The sequence below is a fragment of the Schistocerca piceifrons genome, chromosome 11 (genome assembly GCF_021461385.2).
Source record: "Schistocerca piceifrons isolate TAMUIC-IGC-003096 chromosome 11, iqSchPice1.1, whole genome shotgun sequence".
In the NCBI taxonomy this organism is placed as follows: Eukaryota; Metazoa; Arthropoda; class Insecta; order Orthoptera; family Acrididae; genus Schistocerca; species Schistocerca piceifrons.
Window position 1 is genome coordinate 86095010 of NC_060148.1, and position 18060 is coordinate 86113069.

At 42.6% G+C, this 18060-nt stretch overlaps 1 protein-coding gene across 1 annotated transcript in view; it reads right to left on the reverse strand.

Moving 5' to 3' along the window:
- Nucleotides 1-18060, reverse strand: part of LOC124719730 — a 149452-nt gene that overhangs the window by 49625 nt on the left and 81767 nt on the right. The window lies entirely within an intron of this gene.

Sequence of the window (18060 nt, forward strand, 5' to 3'; positions counted from 1 at the left end):
TACCTTTTAACATCTGCTGCTAACCTCTGCATTCCTATGCAACTATTGCAACCAACTTCCTCTTCAATATGGTTTTTTTTTTTTTTTTTTTTTTTTGCAGAAGGGGGGGGGGGGGGGGGAAGGAGGGGGGTAGATGCAGCAGGTGTTCCACTGATCTGTTCCTTCTACTAACAGGCTTGCAGAGACTTCTTTCTTCACGTATTCTTTCACTTTTCCTGCATATCATATTTTATCAGTCCATTTAATACTTAAAATTTTTCTGACAGCACCACATTTTAAATGCAGTCAGTTTCTCCTCCTCTAATGTCACTTCCATATACTTTAGAAGTCACATGTACACGTTTTGCAACTATTTCCTCACTTGCATATCAATATCTGATATCAAAAGAGCTCTGTCACTGAAAATCGCTTTCTTTGCCTATGCCAAGCCTACTTCTGGTACCTTTCTCACATCAACCGTTCCGCGTAAACTTGCTTCCTAAATAAGAGAATTCTTTCACTTCTCTGATAGAATATTAGCATGCACAGACCATGGAGGTATACTACGATTAAGTTCCTCACTTTTTTTTCAAGGCACATACCAGCATGGCGTGACAAGATACAGGCTGCGTGACATGTCAGATACATGGCAATGGAATGGTAGGCATGTGACTTGACACTAATAGAAGTGATCAGGCATTAGTAATATGATATTATGTCTTCTTTGGACAATGAAGATGTTCTTGCTTTAGTCAATTTACATTAATTAACAGAAGCCTAAAAGATGCTGGGTATATCTTCAACGTCATAGTGATATAAACAAACATGGCGCCTTTGAAGTGTTTACAGAGCTGAATAAGTATCTTGCTTTCCTTTTATTTTTTGTGAGGACAAACTTCTAGTCAAAGAATTGTGGGTGAAATATCAAAGGAAAAATGGGGACATCTACAGCCTGAATATTTACCAACACCAATTTAATACACCTGGAAGAAAAAAGCTGATTCCTAACTGGGAACTAGGAATCTACTAAACTGTATTGGTAGCTTTGATGGAAAGCACATCAGAGTCAAAGCTCCTGTTAAATTTTGAGCAATATTCTATAATTACAATCCACTGTTTTGTTTGCTGTTTGAAGTACGGTTCAATTTTGTTTATCAGTTAACATTTGGGAGTGTGGCTGCAACAGTGATGGGAAAGTATTGAAAGAAAGTAGTTCCAGTAACACACCATTTGGAAGTGTGTTCCTGCTTCCGGAACCTAAACCTTTGCCTGAAAGGGCAGCAAACTTCCTTATTTTGCTGTGGATTAAGCTTTTCCTCACACTGTGCCATTCATAGTCTTTATTACTCTTCATAACCTTCATCTTTGCTTTGTTTATCCTTAAACCTTCTCCACCCCTCTCCAAGCCCATTGCTGCTACTCATAATTAAAAACCTATGTTACTGAAATCTCTAATTCGTGTATTTATCACATATGAATATAAAATGTGCATATACATAGTTTTTTATCTGTACTTTTGTAAATTTTATTTTCTAGATTTAGTAAAACATGCTTACAGTAACAAACGAGGGGGAACAAAAGTAACTGGAATTTCCTTATAGAAAGCATTTACTATATTGTTTTTCAAATACAACTTTAATCTCCTTCAAGGTAGTCTCCATTAGCATTAACACACTTGCGCAAATGTTCATTCCAGTGTTGGAAGCGCTTTTAAATTTGTTCTCTTTAATACCTGCTAGGACACTCACGACATTGCATTTCAAGTTTTCGACATCAGCAAAACATTTCACTTTTAAGTCTATTTTTATCCTCAGGAACGGGGAGCTTTCCTTTTTTCAGCGTTGATGTACTCTCTTGGTGACCTTGCCTATTAAGGATTTTATCAGTGCTGTTGAGCAAGGTGGCTTGAAACATCCGAGTGAGACTGCTGAAGAAATAAGGTGAGAAGCTTGCAGCGCCATAATTTGGATGCCCACAGCAAAGCAGAACATCAACACCGAAAAAAGGAAAGCTCTCCGTTCCTTAAGAGAAGACTCAGAAATAGTGGTTTTACCTGCTGACAAGGGAAACACTACTGTTCTTTTGCCTGCAACGTTCTATTTTGGCAAGATAACGGATTTACTGCAGGACTCAGCATATCACAGTCTCCAGAAGGATCCAACTGATGCAGTACAATGGAAGATGTCCGCGCTCCTCAAACTCGGCCAGTTTCCTGAACATCTTAAAAAGAGCTTAAGAGTAAAGCGCCAGTTCCATCACGACTTTGTGGGCTGCCTAAGATCCATAATGAAGGGGTTCCTCTTCGCCCCATCGCGAGCAATATAGGAGCCCCAACATATTAGCTGGCAAAACATCTGGCTTCTCTTCTAAGCCCACTGGTAGGAAAATGCAAACATCACATTTAAAACTCAGAAGATTTTATACAATGGGTGAAGACTTTGCGCCTCGAACGAGCTGAGATTTTAATGAGTTTCGATGTGGTCTCTTTGTTCACATGAGCACCCTTGGTGGATTCATTACAACTTATAGGAAATAAGTTGGAGGAGGACGTCTTACGTCTATTCAAACGTGCTTATCTCGACGTACTTTTTATTTAATGAACAATATTTTGAGCAGACTGACAGTGTTGGCATGGGTAGCCTTTGCCTCCCATAGTAGCTCATCTTCTTATGGAAGACTTTGAGGAAAAAGCACTTCAGTCAGCGGTGTTGAAAGCTAAATGTCCCTGGAGATATGTGGACGACACTTATGTAGTTTGGCCACATGAAGCAGCAATGCTTCCTGCATTTCTGGAACACCTTAGCTCCCTCTATCCTCACAGCATTTGCTTCACCATGGAAGTGGAGAAAAATGGAGACCTTGATGTCTTGGTCTGCAGGAAAGAAGATGGTTCCTTGGGCCACAGTGGGTTCCGCAAACCGACTCACACTGACCTATATCTATGAGCTGTGAGCTGCTATCACCCATCTCAATGCAGTGGCGTTTGCAGACTCTCGTTCATGGGGCTAGAGTTATCTCAGATGCAGGGAACCTGTCAGCAGAGCTTAGCCACATTCGCTCTGTATTTGTACAAAATGGGTACTCTGATAACCAGGCCCGTCGTGCATTTAAACCTGCATGCACTGAAGCTCAAGAACAGCAACAAGAAAGGGAGAACTCCAAGAGGGTGGTTTTTCTACCCTAAGTTGGTGGTGTGTACTTTGAGATGGGCAAGCTGTTCAAAATCATCAAACAAAATGTGTCTTCTGCCCTCCAGCGCGATTGCAAACTATGCTGGGTTCAAGACGACCTAGGTCTAAGGAGACCAAGGATATATAAAATCCCATGACTTTGTGGGAAATCATACATTGGTCACACGTGTCACACTGTTAAGGATAGATGTGCTGAACATAGACGTCACACCAGACTGGGTCAGCCAGTAATGTCTGCGGTGGCTGAACACTGTCTTGACACGGATACATCATGAACTACGGAGAGACAAAGATCCTTTCATCCACTTCCACATACTGGAACTCCATCACTAAAGAAGCAGTCGATATTCGTATAAGTAATGATCTGATCAATAGAGACATGGGATTTCAACTCAGCTAGGCACGGGAACTAGCACTGGCAGTACTAAGATATCAACAGTCACAGTTGAATCCGAGTCAACACAGTCGGAGAATCAAAGTACGCACATTTAAACTGGGCACCAACACACTGCCCGCACGAGTGCTGAGCTGCTATTTGCAGCTGCACATTTCCTGCATCACGAAAGAGAAGTCCGTGACCCGTTGTACGGCAGGGGGCACTGGATGTCACCGTGCTCTATGCTTTGTCTACAATGACGTTATCGCCTTAACCCTGGTGTCTGTGCTTTTCTAGTGAGTCAGTGTATATATTGGCCAGCCATTGCAGCAGCACGCCAGGAAGCACCTGAAGATGATGAGCAGCTGTCTCGTCGAAATATTGTGCAACATTATCCGACGCAACGCTCATTTAATGTATTTCATAACAGCTGTTGTTGCTGCAGTGCCTGTTCCTTTGAACATGAGTTCATGTCCAAAGGAATGCTGCATTGTAGTCAGAATAACACAGACATTGCAATATCGTATCAGTCCAAAAGATCTACCCTCGGCTGGCAACACACACCCCCACCCATAAGACACAGAGTGGGAGGAGAAATAGAATGAAAGAAGCAGATTGAAAACCCAAAACATCTGACGTACAATCAGACAGCTGCAGCACATCGCCTTAAGCGTAGAAAAAACTTTCTGTAGTGAATGTTATCATTAGACGTCAAGCCTGTTATGTTTTCCTGTGGCAAGAAAGTGCTGCTAAGCAAGTGGACATTACCCCAAGCGAAAAATTTGCTGTAGTTATCATCTGCTCTACAGTACACAGTGAAACCTTAATACACTGGGGCGACAAAAGTCAACGAATAGTGATATGCACATATAGAGCTGGCAGAAGTAACACGTACACAAGGAATAAAACGGCAGTCCATTGGCAGAGCTGTTATTTTTACTCATGTCATTCATCTGAAAAGGTTTCCAATGTGATTATGGCTGAACTACAGGAATTACCAGACTCCGAGTGCACAGTGATAGTTGGAGCTAGAAGCATGGGACATTCCATTTCAGAAATCTTTACAGAATTCAATATTACGAGATTCACAGTGTCAAGAGTGTGCCGAAAATACCTAATTTCAGGCATTACCTCTCACCACAGACAATGCTGTGGCAGACTGCCTTCACTTAATGACCCAGAGCAGTGGTGTTTGCATAGAGTTGTCAGTACTGACAGACAAGCAACATTGCGATAAATAACCGCAGAAATCAATGTGGGACATGGGACGAATGTAGCCATTACAACAGTAATTAAGAAGCTATGGCAGCAGACGATTGATGCGAGAGCCTTTTCTAATATCACAGCATCACCTGTAGTGTCTCTCCTGGGCTCGTGAGCATATTGTTGGACCCTAGATGACTGGAGAACTGTGGCTTGGTCAGATGGTGGTAGGGTTCGAGTGTGGTGCAGACCCCATAGAGCGATAGACCTAAGAGGTCAACAAAGCACTGTGCAAGTTGGTGGTGACTCCATAATGGTGTGGGCTGTGCTCTCATAGAATGGACTGGGTCCTCTGGTCCAACTGAACTGATCGTTAACTGGAAATTTCAGTCATTCATGGAGTCCATGTTCCCAAACAATATCAGAATTTCTTAAGGCTGACAATGTGCTGTGTCATTGTGCCACAACTGCTTGCAGCTGATTTGAAGACCATTCCGAACAATTTGGGCAAATGATATGGCCATGCAGATCACATGACATGAATCCCAACAAACATTTATGGAACGTAACAGAAATGTCAGTTTGTGCACGAAATGTTACATCGGCAACATTTTCGCAGTTTAAGATGGCTCAATATTCGTGCAGGGGACTTCCAATGACCTGTTCAGTCTATGTTACGTCGAGTTGATGCTCTCTCCTGGGCAGAAGGAGGTCTGATACGATGTTAGGAGGTATACCATGACTTTTGTCACCTCAGTGTAGATTACGAACGTAAGCCTCAAGGTGGAGAGCAAATTTCGTCTCGTGGGTGTATGAGGAGGAAGTTGTACGCGTCTGTGGAGCAATTTAGATACCTAATCAGCAACTAGTTAGTTAGCTGATTGCATGTTTCACTGATCAATCACACAGTATGGTAGCCGTTATGATGTGGAACATGTCGAGTGCACAAGAAATGCACATAAGAAACAAGATTTTTTTTACACACACACACACACACACACACACACACACACACACACACACACACACACACACGGTGGACCATTGATCGTGACCAGGCCAAATATCTCACGAAATAAGCGTCAAATGAAAAAACTACGAAAAACGAAACTTGTCTGGCTTGAAGGGAGAAACCAGATGGCGATATGGTTGGCCCGCTAGATGGCGCTGCCATAGACCAAACAGATATCAATTGCATTTTTTAAAATAGGAACTCCCATTTTTTATTACATATTCGTGTAGTACGTAAAGAAATATGAATGTTTTAGTTGGACCACTTTTTTCGCTTTGTGATAGATGGCGCTGTAATACTCACAAACATATGGCTCACAATTTTAGATGAACAGTTGGTAACAGGTAGGTATTTTAAATTAAAATACAGAACGTAGGTACATTTGAACATTCTATTTCAGTTGGTCCAGTGTGATACATGTACCTTTGTGAACTTATAATTTCTGAGAATGCATGCTGTTACAGCGTGATTACCTATAAATACCACATTAATGCAATAAATGCTCAAAATTATGTCCGTCAACCTCAATGCATTTGGCAATATGTGTAATGACATTCCTCTCAACAGCGATTAGTTCACCTTGCGTAATGTTCGCACATGCATTGACAATGTGCTGACGCATGTTGTCAGGCATTGTTGGTGGATCACGATACCAAATATCCTTCAACTTTCCCCACAGAAAGAAATCCGGGGACGTCAGATCCGGTGAACGTGCGGGCAACGGTATGGTGCTTCGACTACCAGTCCACCTGCCATGAAATATGCTATTCAATAATTCAATACTGCTTCAACCGCACGCGAGCTATGTGCCGGACATCCATAATGTTGGAAGCAATCGCCATTCTGTTGTGCAGTGAAACATCTTGTAGTAACATCGGTAGAACATTACGTAGGAAATCAGCATACATTGCACCATTTAGATTGCCATCAATAAAATGCAGGCCAATTATCCTTCCTCCCATAATGCCGCACCATACATTAACCCGCCAAGGTCACTGACATTCCACATGTCGCAGCCATCATGGATTTTCTGTTGCCCAATAGTGCATATTATACCGGTTTATGTTACTGCTGTTGGTGAATGACGCTTCGTCGCTAAATAGAACGCGTGCAAAAAATCTGTCATCATCCCGTAATTTCTCTTGTGCCCAGTGGCAGAACTGTACACAAGGTTCAAAGCCGTTACCATGCAGTTCCTGGTGCGTAGAAATATGGTACGGGTGCAATCCATGTTGATGCAGCATTCTCAACACCGACGTTTTTGTGATTCCCGATTCTTGTGCAATTTGTCTTCTACTGATGTGCGGATTAGCCGCGACAGCAGCTAAAACACCTACTTGGGCATCATCATTTGTTGCAGGTCATGGTTGGCGTTTCACATGTGGCTGAACACTTCCTGTTTCCTTAAATAACGTAACTATCTGGCGAACAGTCTGGACACTTGGATGATGTCGTCCAGGATACCGAGCAGCATACATAGCACACGCCCGTTGGGCATTTTGATCACCATAGCCATACATCAACACGATATAGACCTTTTCCGCAGTTGGTAAACGGTCCATTTTAACACAGGTAATGCATCATGAAGCAAATACCGTCCGCACTGGCGGAATGTTACGTGATACCACGTACTTAGAATATGTAATAAAAAATGGGGGTTGCTATTTTTTAAAAAAGGAGTTGATATCCGTTTGACCTATGGCAGCGCCATCTAGCGGGCCAACCATAGCGCCATCTGGTTTCCCGCTTCAAGCTAGACGAGTTTGTTTCTTTGTAGTTTTTTCGTTTGATGCTTATTTCGCAAAATATTTGGCCCAGTCACTATCAATGGACCACCCTGTATATATTTCTATTATTTACCCCATTCCCTTAAATGGCACAAAATGCATATACTATATTTAAAAATGGAGACTTAAGTGCAACCACAAGGATCACAAACATTGTGGATACTGGGGAGTAAACATATAATGTCTTTCACTCTGAGATGGAATGTAAGTTCTGCTTTTTTCATGCAGAAGATAAACAACGATTGTGATAACTTGCAATCCTGCATTAGATTCTTGACACCAACTTGTCTTTCTTAAGCTTCAGCCTTTAATTTCACATTGGAGACACAATTATAGGTTCTGAGTCAACAAATGCTGCATAGGTATCCTGATGCGTCTCCAGTCTGCCTTCCGTTACTAAATGCAATGACAGAATTGATTCTCTGATATCTTTTCGTTTCCTGAAGCCAAACTGACCTTGATCTATTCTTTTGCAAATTATTTTGTTCAGCAATTTACAAGCATAACTTGTTAGACCAATGTTTAATAATGCTGTCTCACATCTGCATTTTGCCTAACATGATAATGGTTTATACAAAAACTTATAGTAAGTCATGCACTTCATATTTTTCTGCCACTAACTTACTTAACTTTCTACTACCTACATTTTCTACAGATTTCAGTAACTCTGAACATACCTCCTCAATTACAAGTGGCTTGTTTGAGCTCAAGTCATTTAGCAGACGATATTACTGGATCAGCTTTTTTCTCCAAATGTGTCTCATTTTGAGTCAGTTTATCTCCACAGTACATAACTGACTTATCAACAACAAAAACCTGAAAGTGCAGCTGTAAATAATATTGGTAAGGTACACTCAAACAATGTGGTAGTGGTAACCAAAAACCCCGACATAGTTATAGAATGCCTCATAGCCTTGTTTCAAATATGTTTCAATTATGTAACGACTTGCACTAAATCATTACCTGCAAAGAGAAAGGAACAAAAACTGTACAGTAATGGCAACAAAGAGGAAACCATATGCGAATAAGGAACATACAGAGCAAGGATCATGGAAACGAGTGTGTGTTGCTCTGCCAACTCCTCGCCCCCCTCCCCTCCCCCTCCCCCTCGTCCTCCGAACACACACCACTTTAATGTCAATGACTCAAAGAATGAAAGCACATATAAGGGTTACTCACAAAAAGAAAAACTGGAAAATTCAGCAGAAAATACCGATATACCAGAAGAATGGAATACAGTAAACAATGCAGTTCTGAAAGTCTTAGAAGATAATGGAGATGTACATCTACATCTACATTTATACTCCGCAAGCCACCCAGCGGTGTGTGGCGGAGGGCACTTTACGTGCCACTGTCATTACCTCCCTTTTCTGTTCCAGTCGCATATGGTTCACGGGAAGAATGACTGTCTGAAAGCCTCCGTGCGCGCTCGAATCTCTCTAATTTTACATTCGTGATCTCCTCGGGAGGTATAAGTAGGGGGAAGCAATATATTCAATACCTCATCCAGAACCGCACCCTCTCGAAACCTGGCGAGCACGCTACACTGCGATGCAGAGCGCCTCTCTTGCAGAGTCTGCCACTTGAGTTTGTTAAACATCTCCGTAACGCTATCACGGTTACCAAATACTCTGTGACGAAACGCGCCGCTCTTCTTCGGATCTTCTCTATCTCCTCCGTCAACCCGATCTGGTACGGATCCCACACTGATGAGCAATACTACATTTTCTAAGGACTCTCCCAATGAATCTCAACCTGGTACCCACCTTACCCACAATTAATTTTATATGATCATTCCACTTCAAATCGTTCCGCACGCATACTCCCAGATATTTTACAGAAATAAGTGCTACCAGTGTTTGTTCTGCTATCATATAATCATACAACAAAGGATCCTTCTTTCTATGTATTCGCAATACATCACATTTATCTATGTTAAGGGTCAGTTGCCACTCCCTGCATCAAGTGCCTATCCACTGCAGATCTTCCTGCATTTTGCTACAATTTTCTAATGCTGCAACTTCTCTGTATACTACAGCATCATCTGCGAAAAGCTGCACGGAACTTCCGACACTATCTACTAGGTCATTTATATATATTGTGAAAAGCAATGGTCCCATAACACTCCCCTGTGGCACGCCAGAGGTTACTTTAACGTCTGTAGACATCTCCCCATTGATAACAACATGCTGTGTTCTTTTTGCTAAAAAGACGGGGAAGAATAATAAAGAATGGATTACATCAACTATGTTAGTTAAAATAAAGAAATTAAAGTGTGAACATACTACTGAAGGAAAGAAACAGTATAGAAAGCACAATAATAAACTAAAAATATCAAATGATCAGGTTTGAGAAGAATGGATGAAAAATCGGTGCAAGGAAAACTAAGAACTGGAAAATGGTGATACATTACAAGTTAATGTACAGAATCAGCAACATATCTAACAAAGTAACAAAAATAGTCAGCAAACGATGTATTAAAAAAAACTAAAAAAATAAATAAATTGAAATACAACAGTATGCATAGAATAGAATCAACAGGCATTGAAAGCATATGTCTAAGATTTATATGGCACACGAGGTGACCATATACATGTGAAATTGGAGCATGAACTGAAATGGACTGTGGAGCAAAGATATTGAGATGTGAGAAGGCCATTAAAGATCTCAGACAGAGGAAAGCAATGGGCTATGATAAAATACCAGCTGGAGCTCTTGGGTGATACCACAATACCCAGACTGATCAACCTTATCTATACAATATACAACAAGGGCATTTGGGCTAAAGACCTAGTTAAAACTTTTCTGCTGTACTTATCATACAAATAAAACACCAAGGAGTGCAAAGATTATACAGCAGTTTTAAACGCCACATTACAAAAGCCCTGTATAACTACATGTTCACAGAATTTCAAAAAAGAAAGAAAGGAAAACTGAGGAAAAGATGAGGGGTTATCAATCTGGATTCAGAAATGGATGAAACAAGGTGCTACTGGATACTGGGGATGATTGGACAAAGAATGATGGAAGCTAACAAGTGTAAGTATATTAGTATAGTCAACTGAGAAAAAGCTTTTGACATAGTAAAGTGGAATATGTTCCTGATGAGCTTATGGGATGTTGGTGTAGACTGGAAGGGCAGGAAACTGATGAAGGAACTCTACACCAGACAAACCTTGATAGCGCTGATTGTTCCTTAGCAAACATATGAAATGGGGATTGGGAGAGGTGTAAAGTGATGTGCACACTCAAGTTTGCAACACATGTTTATTGCAAACAGTTTTCAGGACTGTTTGTAATATTTTTGCAACATATTTATTTTGCATTTTGAAGAAAGCCGTATCTCAAAAAGTACCTTAAGTTTATGGAGAATTGGTTGAAAGCAGGAATTAAGTAAACGTAATGGTAACTTAACAAAACATATTTATGTATATACATTAATAATGTTGACAACTATAGAACACACTATCAAACACAACATCTAATTGTTCACTGTCACTTGCTCTGAATGCCACAAGAGAACCGGTACTTTTCAATTGTGCCTTTGTCATACCCATGTCACTGAAGACACTGTTTTTTTCAACTTCTGCTTCAAAAATCACTTGACTAATTATGTTCACTGTTATTGGCCCCTGGATTGATGCCAGTCCCCATAGCTTGCACACCACATGCACAGCGTACGGCATAGGAACCCCACCTGTCTGTCTATTTGTCTTTTAAACAATGGAAAATCCAGGATGGAGTAATGACAATACTATGAGAAGGTTAGATGGTCACTCACCATATAACCAAGATGTTTACTCACGGATAAGCATGGCAAGATGACTGCATTACACACACACACACGCACACACACACACACACACACACACACACACACACACACACACACACACACGTGTGTGCGACCACGTGACCACAGTCTCTGGCTGCCAAGGCCAGACTGTGAGCTAAAGCGCCTAAATGGGGGGGGGGGGGGGGGAGGGCGGAGGCAAGGAGGCGGGGGTGGGGAGGGAGGGAAGCGATAGCAGTGTATGGGTGGGGGACGGCGTAGTGCTACTTGAGGGTGCTTTCAGAGACAAGGTGGGGAGAGGCAGAGCACCCAGATGCAGTTCCGAAGTTACATGGAGGGTGGGCAGAGGAACAGAAAAGGAGAGAAGTAAGAAGAGTGTGGGTGCGTTGGTGGAATAGAGGGCTCTGTAGTGCTAGAATGTGAACATGGAAGGGGACAGGAGGGTGAAGGACAATGACTAATGAAGGATGAAGCCATATATAAATGGCCTAGTAGATAGTGTCGGAAGTTCCATGCGGCTTTTCGCAGATGATGCTGTAGTATATAGAGAAGTTGCAGCATTAGAAAATTGTAGCGAAATGCAGGAAGATCTGCAGTGGATAGGCAGTTGGTGCAGGGAGTGGCAACTGACCCTTAACACAGACAAATGTAATGTATTGTGAATACATAGAAAGAAGGATCCTTTATTGTATGATTATATGATAGTGGAACAAACACTGGTAGCAGTTACTTCTGTAAAATATCTGGCAGTATGCGTGCGGAACGATTTGAAGGGGAATGATCACATAAAATTAATTGTCAGTAAGGCGGGTACCAGGTTGAGATTCATTGGGAGAGTCCTTAGAAAATGTAGTCCATCAACAAAGGAGGTGGCTTACAAAACACTCGTTCGACCTATACTTGAGTACTGCTCATCAGTGTGGGATCCGTACCAGATCGGGTTTTCGGAGGAGATAGAGAAGATCCAAAGAAGAGCGGCGCATTTCGTCACAGGGTTATTTGGTAACCGTGATAGCGTTACGGAGATGTTTAGCAAACTCGAGTGGCAGACTCTGCAAGAGAGGCGCTCTGCATCGCGGTGTAGCTTGCTCGCCATGTTTCGAGAGGGTGCGTTTCTGGATGAGGTATCGAATATATTGCTTCCCCCTACTTATACCTCCCGAGGAGATCACGAATGTAAAATTAGAGAGATTAGAGCGCGCACAGAGGCTTTCAGACAGTCGTTCTTCCCGCGAACCATACGCGACTGAAACAGAAAAGGGAGGTAATGACAGTGGCACGCAAAGTGCCCTCCGCCACACACCGTTGGGTGGCTTGCGGAGTATAAATGTAGATGTAGATGTAGACACGGATATAGTGTACGTTCAGCAGTAGTGGAACACCACTGTGGGAAGGATAGTGTATAGGACATTCCTGATTTCAGGGCACGGCGACAGGTAGTTGAAAACCTGGCGGAGAATGCAATTCAGTTTCTCCAGTCCTGGGTAGTACTGAGTCATGAGGGGAATGCTCCTTCATACCCAGACAGTGGTACTTCAGGAGGTGGCAGGTGACTGGAGAGATACGGAACACGAAATCTGTTTCTGTGCAATGTTGGGAGGATAATGACGGCCTGTGAAGGGCTCACAGTAAGACCATCGGTATATTTCAAGAGAGTCCATTCATCGCTACAGGTGCGATGGCCACAGGATGTGGCTAGGCTGTACAGAAGCCACTTCTTTGTATGGAACAGGTAGTTGCTGTCGAAGTGGAGGTATTGCTGGTGGTTGGCAGGTTTGATATGGATGGAGGTATTGATGTGGTCATTTTTGGGGTTGAGCTTGTAATAGTACTAGTTATAGGGTGGTTAATAAATGCTATGATACCACTAAAAGTTTAGCAGATTGTGTACTATCCAGTCTAAATAGGTAATGGACAAAAGTTAGAAAGCATGGTTTTTCTTAATTTCTATCAGAAAATTAAACTGTATGGTGCACTTACATACTAACTCAACATCATTAACATTATTTCAGGTCATTTACCTGTAACTAAAAGAAAGTTACAATTACTTAGAAAACCTGATGATGCGAATTAACATCCTATCATACGTTTCAGAAAATTTTATTATTTCATTCTCATGATTGCTTAGTACATACCAAAGAAGCGCTAGGAAATATCTACAATTTTATTAACCACTTAATTAATTAGTAAAATTCATAAATTTCAACTTTTTAAAAAAGTCTTTTGGAACATTTATCAGTCATCTGGCCTACTTAATGTGACTTGTGCACTTTATGTATCATGTCAATAATGAAAAACCAATCAGATCACTGGTAATTAACTTTTCCATAAATGATTCTGATGTAAATAAGATGGACTTTCAGTCAGTTTAATACCACAAAATTATCATACACAACTTTACCCTGAAATTCCATTTTGGCACTTTGTACTGTACCTCAATTAATGTCAGGAATAAAATCCAATGTGAAATCAAGATGTAATTAATGATTTTATGATAGGTATTGTTATTGTAGCTTCATAACCAAATTTCCAGACAAAAGAAAAAAAATTAGAGATGTATTCAGAATGAATCATCATTTATTGTTTTTAAACTGTACTAACAGTTTGTTGTAAATCATTAACTTCTCATTATAAATCAGTAAATGTAATTGTTCTTGACAATAGTCCAAAGAACATATATTGTTAAGAATGGGTATATATTGAACGGTGCAAAGTACTTTACGTCAGTCGTAGTTTGGTCAATGTAATTACCAAAGTCTTTAACAGTTGCTGTGTGAATATCTTTTTTAATGCTTATGGAAAATACATTTGATGTTCAAAGGATTCATCAGTATGTTGGAAAATATTGTTTTAACATCCAAGTTTGCTTCATGTCTGAAATCCATGCAAATCTGCAATATACACTCCTGGAAATTGAAATAAGAACACCGTGAATTCATTGTCCCAGGAAGGGGAAACTTTATTGACACATTCCTGGGGTCAGATACATCACATGATCACACTGACAGAACCACAGGCACATAGACACAGGCAACAGAACATGCACAATGTCGGCACTAGTACAGTGTATATCCACCTTTCGCAGCAATGCAGGCTGCTATTCTCCCATGGAGACGATCGTAGAGATGCTGGATGTAGTCCTGTGGAACGGCTTGCCATGCCATTTCCACCTGGCGCCTCAGTTGGACCAGCGTTCGTGCTGGACGTGCAGACCGCGTGAGACGACGCTTCATCCAGTCCCAAACATGCTCAATGGGGGACAGATCCGGAGATCTTGCTGGCCAGGGTAGTTGACTTACACCTTCTAGAGCACGTTGGGTGGCACGGGATACATGCAGACGTGCATTGTCCTGTTGGAACAGCAAGTTCCCTTGCCGGTCTAGGAATGGTAGAACGATGGGTTCGATGACGGTTTGGATGTACCGTGCACTATTCAGTGTCCCCTCGACGATCACCAGTGGTGTACGGCCAGTGTAGGAGATCGCTCCCCACACCATGATGCCGGGTGTTGGCCCTGCGTGCCTCGGTCGTATGCAATCCTGATTGTGGCGCTCACCTGCACGGCGCCAAACACGCATACGACCATCATTGGCACCAAGGCAGAAGCGACTCATCGCTGAAGGCGACACGTCTCCATTCGTCCCTCCATTCACGCCTGTCGCGACACCACTGGAGGCGGGCTGCATGATGTTGGGGCGTGAGCGGAAGACGGCCTAACGGTGTGCGGGACCGTAGCCCAGCTTCATGGAGACGGTTGCGAATGGTCCTCGCCGATACCCCAGGAGCAACAGTGTCCCTAATTTGCTGGGAACTGGCGGTGCGGTCCCCTACGGCACTGCGTAGGATACTACGGTCTTGGCGTGCATCCGTGCGTCACTGCGGTCCGGTCCCAGGTCGACGGGCACGTGCACCTTCCGCCGACCACTGGCGACAACATCGATGTACTGTGGAGACCTCACGCCCCACGTGTTGAGCAATTCGGCGGTACGTCCACCCGGCGTCCCGCATGCCCACTATACGCCCTCGCTCAAAGTCCGTCAACTGCACATACGGTTCACGTCCACGCTGTCGCGGCATGCTACCAGTGTTAAAGACTGCGATGGAGCTCCGTATGCCACGGCAAACTGGCTGACACTGACGGCGGCGGTGCACAAATGCTGCGCAACTAGCGCCATTCGACGGCCAACACCGCGGTTCCTGGTGTGTCCGCTGTGCCGTGCGTGTGATCATTGCTTGTACAGCCCTCTCGCAGTGTCCGGAGCAAGTATGGTGGGTCTGACACACCGGTGTCAATGTGTTCTTTTTTCCATTTCCAGGAGTGTATATCCCCTAATGGACTTTATTGGTGGAGTAGATTCAACAGTTCCAAGCTAAGTATTCACTGCAAAAACTACATCACTCTCATATTACAATGAATCTCTCGTAATGAGAAGTATTTTAGCCAGAACTGCTGTTGGAGTAATGTTAGAAGGTCAACATAGAAGAAGGTGGTTTGTTGGGTTGAGGAGGACCAGGTGAAGCGAATGGGGGAGAAGGGGTTGAGGTTCTGGGGGAATGTGGATAGGGTGTCCTCATCCTTGATCCAGATCATGAAATGTCAGCAATGAATCTGAACCAGGTGCAACACTGAGGATTCCAAGTGCTTAGAAAGAATACCTCTAGCCCCATATCACCTCCTTATCCTCATTATCCACCCCCCGCAGCTTGCTGCTCACATCAACCACAGGCAGGCTCCAGCACCCAGAGTGTGTATGAGCTGTGCCTGCGTGTGTCTTCTACTTCAAAAGTACTTTGTCTAAAAGCTTAATATTTTAGCAGTCTTTTTCACATTGCCTACCTGCAACTCAACTCCTCTATGTGGTAACAATTTATCGTGTACATATTATTGTTAGTGTTTATTCTTATATACTGACACTTGGTGTACTTGCCATGTACTCAGCAGTATATTACTGAAGTGGTGCATCTGATTTAAAAGTAATTGTTCATAGGTGTACATAGCACATGGTACAGTAGCTCTTTGTTGTAATACATTCAGTTATATCGGATGGTTACAGTCTCTCAAAAAGTCCATGAAGATTGAATAAGTTGTAGTATTTTCTGCATGTGGAGACATGATACTGGGGGGGGGGGGGGGGGGAGGAGACATTTGTTTTCCATTGGCTTACCACTGGCTTACTCTCTCGTCTAAAATGATTTGCTGATTGTGAAACCAATCACATGGAAGAAATTTGTGATTTAAAGATTTAAATTATCTTCCGATAAAACAGTCGCACAAAGAATTAGGAGAGTCTGTGACACGTATTGCATGGAGGTGTATGGGAAGGTTTTCTACGGCAGAAGAACACACACGAAGGGGCACGAGTGCCGTCTATCTCATGTTCAATCCATCAACCATCATCTTCTGTGAGTAGCAGGTTGCAGAGTATCTTGGCATTGTATAATGGAATGTTACTGTAAACAAATCCTCCAAAGAGGATGCCTTGGTACTTTTAAGAGATGCCCTGAGATCCTTAACATCTACATCGACAGCCATACTCCGCAAGCCACCTGACGGTGTGTGGCGGAGGGTACCTTGAGTACCTCTATCAGTTCTCCCTTCTATTCCAGCCTCGTATTGTTCGTGGAAAGAAGGATTGTCGGTATGCCTCTGTGTGGGCTCTAATCTCTCTGATTTTATCCTCACGGTCTCTTCGCGAGATGTACGTAGGAGGGGGCAATATACTGCTTGACTCCTCGGTGAAGGTATGTTCTCGAAACTTCAACAATAGCCCGTACCGAGCTACTGAACATCTCTCCTGCAGAGTCTTCCACTGGGTTTATCTATCATCCCCGTAACGCTTTCGTGATTACTAAATGATCCTGTAACGAAGCACGCTGCTCTCCGTTGGATCTTCTTTATCTCTTCTATCAACCCTATCTGGTACGGATCCCACATTGCTGAGCAGTATTCGAGCAGTGGGCAAACAAGCGTACTGTAACCTACTTCCTTTGTTTTCGGACTGCATTTTCTTAGTATTCTTCCAATGAATCTCAGTCTGGCATCTGCTTTACTGACGATCAACTTTATATGATCATCCCATTTTAAATTATTCCTAATGCGTACTACCAGATAATTTATGGAAGTAACTGCTTCCAGTTGCTGACCTTCTGTATTGTAGCTAAATGATATAGGATCTTTCTTTCTATGTATTCACAGCACATTACACTTGTCTACGTTGAGATTCAATTGACATTCCCTGCACAATGTGTCAATTCGCTGCAGATCCTCCTGCATTTCAGTACAATTTTCCATTGTTACAACCTCTCAATATAACACAGCATCATCAGCAAAAAGCCTCAGTGAACTTCCGATGTCATCCACAAGGTCATTTATGCATATTGTGAATAGCAACGGTCCTACGACACTCCCCTGCGGCACACCTGAAATAACTCTTACTTCAGAAGACTTCTCTCCATTGAGAATGACATGCTGTGTTCTGTTATCTAGGAACTCTTCAATCCAATCACACAATTGGTCTGATAGTCCATGTGCTCTTACTTTGTTCATTAAATGACTGTGGGGAACTGTATCTAACGCCTTGCGGAACTCAAGAAACACGGCATCTACCTGGGAACCCGTGTCTATGGCCCTCTGAGTCTCGTGGACGAATAGCGCGAGCTGGGTTTCACACGACCGTCTTTTTCGAAACCTGTGCTGATTCCTACAGAGTAGATTTCTA